General features: G+C 36.5%; 1 protein-coding gene across 1 annotated transcript in view; it reads right to left on the reverse strand.

Annotated features, from left to right (window-relative positions):
* DYNC1I2 (dynein cytoplasmic 1 intermediate chain 2) overlaps positions 1-5,710 on the reverse strand; it is a 79,810-nt gene that overhangs the window by 9,434 nt on the left and 64,666 nt on the right. The gene's annotated exons all lie outside the window — the stretch shown is intronic.

A 5,710-nucleotide genomic window follows, 5' to 3' on the forward strand; every position in this document is an offset into this window, starting at 1 on the left:
GGCTGGCGCGGGATCGGGCAGTGTTTCGTTCTGCTGTGCATGGGGTCGCTATGAGTCGGAAATGACTCGACGGCACTTAACAACAACAACAAGAAAGAGGCAACAGAAGTCAGGACAGACTTAGAAACAGAAGAAAAAATTAAAAACAAAGATTAAACAAAATAGCAAATAAACATTTTAATGCCTTAAGAGGAAGAGAAGATGGAAATGTGGAGAATTAAAAAAAAAAAAGACTCTCATTTCCTTATTTCAAAATATACTATAAAGCTAACAGTAATCAAAACAATGTGATAATAGCACAAGGACAGATGTGGTGGTTGTGTCTGTGTGTCAACTTGGCTAGGCCTGGTTAAGTGGCTGGGCAGCTGGATGTAGTATTCCCCATGATGAAACTGGTAATCAACTCCATGGTGGAATCTACTATGAGCAACTGAGTAGCTGCCTTTGGCTATGTGGTCTGCTTTCTGTATATAAGAAGTTTTGAGAATGGTCTCTAGCATATGACATGCTTGGACCCTGCATGTAGCCATGCCGCTGCTCAGCAGCCTGCTATGCTCTGCAGACCGTGGGACTTACAATGGACTTAAGTTAATGGCCTGGCATGTGGTTTGGTAACATCGGGACTGTGCCTTTTACTTACCAACCTTGGGGCTTCTCAGCCTCAGCAGCCAGCAGCTGTCTGAGTGAAGAAATGTCTCTAGCTCCAGTGGGCCAGGAGCAGGAGGCAGAGCTGGACCCCAAGGTTGAGGGGCTTTCACCCAGCCCCTAGAGCCTGGTACTTTGAACTTGGACTTAAAGCCTCCAAATTGTAAGAATAAACTCCTGTTTGTTAAGGCCATCCCATTTGTGGTATATTCCAGTCAGAGTAGTACTGGGTAACCAGAACAACAGACATACAGATCAATGAAATACAAATGAGCGTACACAAATAAACCTTCATATTCATAGTCAACTGATCTTCAACAAGGGTGTCTGACAATTCAGTGCAGGAAAGAATACTCTTTCCAGCAAAAGGTGCTGAGACAGCTATATCTCCACATGCAAAAGAATGAAGCTGGACCCCCCCTTTTTCACAATACAGACAAAAACTAAACCAAAATGTATCACAGATCTGAGTAAAAGCTAAAACCATAAAACTCTAAGAAGAAAATACAGGGGTAAAGAATCTTCATGACCTTGGATTAGGCAATGGTTTTTTAGATATGAAACCAGAAGCACAAGCTACACACAAGAAAAGATAAATTGGGCTACATTAAAATGAAAAATGTTTGTGCTGCAAACAATACCATCAAGAAAGTGAAAAGACACCTACTCAATGGGAGAAAATATTTGCAAATCATATATTTGATAAGTGGCTCGTATCCAGAACATATAAAGCACTCTTATAACTTAATAATAAAAAGACAAAACAACCCAGTTAAAAGACAGGCAATGGATCTGAATGTAAACATTTCTCCAAAGAAGATATACATATGACCAGTAAGTACATGAAAAGTTCTCCATTAGTCATCAGAGAAACGTTTATCAAAAATATGAGGTATCACTTCATATCCATTATTGTTATGTGCCGTTGAGTTGATTCCAACTCATAGCAACACAGTATGACAGAGTGTAACTGCCCCAAAAGGGTTTTTTCTAGGCTATAACCTTTAAGGGAGTCTTTTCTCCTGAAGAACCACTGGGTCGGGGTTTGAACCACCAACCTTTTAGTTAGCAGCTAACTACTTATTTACTGCACCACCAGGGCTCCTTCATGCTCATTAGGATGGGTGTAATCTAAAAGACAATAATAACAAGTATTGCTAAGGATGTGAGAAACTGAAACCCTCAGACATTTCTGATGGGAATGTATAATGGTGCAGCTGCTTTGGAAACCATTTTGGTAGGTCCTTAAAATTGATCTCTTATGCATATACTCAAGACAAAGAAAAACACAGGTTTACACAAAACATGTACATGAATGTTCACAGCAACATTATTCATAATTGCCAAAAAGTGGAAAAAATTCAAATGTCCATCAAGTGATGAATGGATAAACAAAAGGTGGTATTATCCACACACTGAAATACTACTCAATAATAAAAAGCAATGATGTACTGACAGAGATATAACACAGACGAACCTTGAACACATGAAAGAAGCCAGTCACATATCGTATTATTCCATGAAATGATCATGAACTGTCCATAGTAGGTAAATCCATAGGGACAGAACGTAGATCAGTAGTATGCAGGGGCTGAGGGAGGGGACAAGTGATAACTAACTGCTAATGGGCATGGTGTTTCTTTTTTTTTTGAAATGTTTGAAAATGTTAAAAAATTAGATAGTGGTTGACAGTTGTACAATTTTGTGAATATACTAAAAATCACTACATTGTGAATTTATAGTCTATGAATTTTATCTCAATAAAGCTATTATTTTAATAAAAAGGATTAAAGAGGATTAAAAAAAAGAGAAACATAAAGATTAGCAAAGACATACTGATCAGCAGCCCTGAAAAAGCAAAGCAAAGCAATGTTAACCTAAAAAATACTAAAACAATAACTTAAAGAGAACACTCCTAAAACAAAAGACAGCTTGAAATTACATATTGAAAGGATATCCTGGCTATCAGGAAACATGACTCCTTAAAGAAAAAGGAAAAATCCTTTGCACACCCAGGTAAAAAGACCACATCACATGCTACGAAAAGACTCAGACTGTCACCAGACTTCCTGACAATGTTTTTTGGCAGAAGACAATAGAATAACATGTACTCAAAGAAAGAAAATGTAAGTCACAGATTTTATATAAGATTGAATGGATCTTCATAATCAGATGTACTGCTGTGAATATGGGAACAGTGTGTCCAAGAGCACCTCTCAAGGAATCTACTACAGAATGTACTTCAGATGATCAAAAAGATTGAAGAGCTATCAACATAAGGACTGATATGAGTAATCAAATGACTCATGAAGGTAAATTTCTCTATCAGAATTCATTTAGCTAGTAGGCAAAGAATTAGAATATAACCATTTTGCAACCCCTAATGAATTAACGGGGAACTATGGTGGCGCTGAGTTTGGTATGGTGGTGCTATGTTAAAACTTTGAGCTGCTAACCTAAAGGCTGGCAGTTTGAATCCATTAGCCACTTCTCAGGAGAAAGATAAGGCACTCTGCTTCCCTAAAGATTTACAGAATTAGAAACCCTATAGGGCAGTTCTACTCTGTCCTAACAGGTTGCTAAGAGTTGGAAATCAACTTGAAGGCAGTGTGTTTTGTTCAAACAAATTGTTTTAAAATATTTTTGAACATTGATTGGCCATTTGATGAAATTAAGGAATTGTTCATTTTTTGGGGTGTAATAATAATAAGGTGTTATTGTGGTTATGCTTTTTTCCTGCTTAAAGGATTTTTATTTTAGAAACAGATACTAAGTATTTATTACAGATGAAATAATGATGCCTACGTTTGCTTTAAAATAGTCCAGGGGTCAGGAGAGACAGAAGGTGTACACATAGGTACAGATCAAACAAGACAGATCATGTGTTGAGAACTGTGGAAATTGGGTGATGATACAATACTGGTTTCATTATACTATTTGTTCTGCTTTTGTATGTATTTGAAAATTTTCCATAATAAAAAGTTTAAAACTGTGCTCTTAAATTTTTCAAATGATAGCAAATGTTAACAGCATGGCAATCTTAATAGCTATAAAAGCTTAATACCCACAAACTTTTAATTAAGAAAATCATAAAACTTAAAAGTAAACTGAAAACAGAGATGAAGAGTTTTTTTCCCTCCTAAGATCATTATTTACCTCTAACTCTCCCTGGCAGTTAGCTCCTGAGTGGCACAAATAGTTTCCACTCAGCTATTTACCTTAAATGTTAGTGGTTTGAACTCACCCAGTGGCACTACAAAAGAAAGGCCAGGTGATCTGCTTCCATACAGATTACAACCAAGAAAACCCTATGGAGCAGTCCTACTCTGTAACACACAGGGGGTTGTGAGTCAGAACTGGTTTTCTCCCTGGCACCAATGCCAAATGCAGGATGGTTCTGTGGTAGTGAGTTTCAACTTAGGAGGGGCATCACAATCATCTATAGAGTTTTGTAAAAATACAGACACAGGAGTTCCACCTCAGATGGACTTCATCACTATTTCTGCTGTTGTTCTTCTAGTGATTCTGATGCACACTAACGCTTAAGGATCACTGTGCTAAAACCTATGACTCTTGAGGTACACACCTTCAAGAATATCCCAATTTACGTAATTTTTATGGTCTTCTCATCAAAGATTTAAAACAAAAGTTGTTCACAATAATGTTTACCTGCTCAGCTCTCTAAGAGCATGTAACAGTTTGCATAATCTTTTAAAAATGGGCAAAAGACTTTAACAGGCACAAAACAGACAATAAGCACACGGAAAAGTCTTTAAAGTCATCAGCCTCAGATTAGTGAAATTAAAACCACAGTACAATGCAAATACACCCATCAGAATGGTTAAAATGAAAAAAGGTAGGAAATACCAAGTGCTGGCTAAGACGTAGAGCAAAAAGAATTGTCATATATTACTGGTAGATCGTAAACTTGAAAAACTTTGGAATATTGCTTAGCTATATCTACTAAAGCTGAACACATGTATGTTCTATAACCAAGTAATTCTAGTTCTTGGTATATGCCCAACAGAAGTGAGTGCTTATATCAATCAAAAGATATCTAAAAGTATGTGCATAGCAGTATTACCTGTAATAGACCAAACTAGAATCAATCCAAACACCATCAGAGGTAAAATGGATAAATTATGGTATATTCACAGAATAGTATACAGCAGAGAGAATGAACAAGCTACAACTACAAATGACAATATGAATGAATCTCAAAAATATAAGGTTGAGCAAAAAGTAGACACAAAAGAGTACATACTATATAATTCCATTTTTATAAAGTATATAATATGAAATAAACTATCTGCGCATTAGATAAAAACTTATTTAACCAAACCAAAAACCAAACTCACTGCCATCAAGTCGATTCCGACTCACAGTGACCCCCTGTGGGTTTCTAAGGTGATAAATCTTCACGGAAGTAGATTGCCCAGTCTTACTTCCATAGAGTGGCTGGTGGGTTTGAACTGCCAACCTTCTGGGCAGTAGTTATGCCTTAGGCACTATGCCACCAGAACTCCTTATTTATATTATAATAAAAAGGATGATTGCTAAATATCTCAGGAAATGGTTAGACAAAATGTTTCACCTTCAATGAACTATTATGTAACCAGAGAAAAGCAGCAGGATACATTATAACTGGATAAAAGATTACATTAAAAGAAAAATACAACAAAATGGCAACATATCCCCAAATTTAACAAGGTGATTATAGACAATGACTAGCTCTGCAAGGCTTTGGAAAAGTCACTTCACCTTTCTAGGCCCCTATTTCTTTATCTATAAAATAAAGGTTTTATATAAGTTTGTAAGTTTTGAACCTTAACTGTGTATTATAATCACCTGGGGAATTTAAAAACCTATGTTGTTGCTTGGGTCTCCCTGTTAAGGGATTCTGACTTAATTGGTCCGAGGTCCCAAGTAAGCGTTGAGAGTTTAAATACTGCCTAGGTGATTCCAATGTGCAGCCATGACTGAGAACCAATGAAATGGATAATTTCTAAAGACCTCTCTGCAGTTCTAAAGTACTTACACATAAAGGATTTTTTTTTTTTTTTTT

The sequence above is a fragment of the Orycteropus afer genome, unplaced genomic scaffold, assembly GCF_000298275.1.
Source record: "Orycteropus afer afer isolate SDZICR_OR568_19922 unplaced genomic scaffold, OryAfe1.0 scaffold00001, whole genome shotgun sequence".
Lineage (NCBI taxonomy): Eukaryota > Metazoa > Chordata > Mammalia > Tubulidentata > Orycteropodidae > Orycteropus > Orycteropus afer.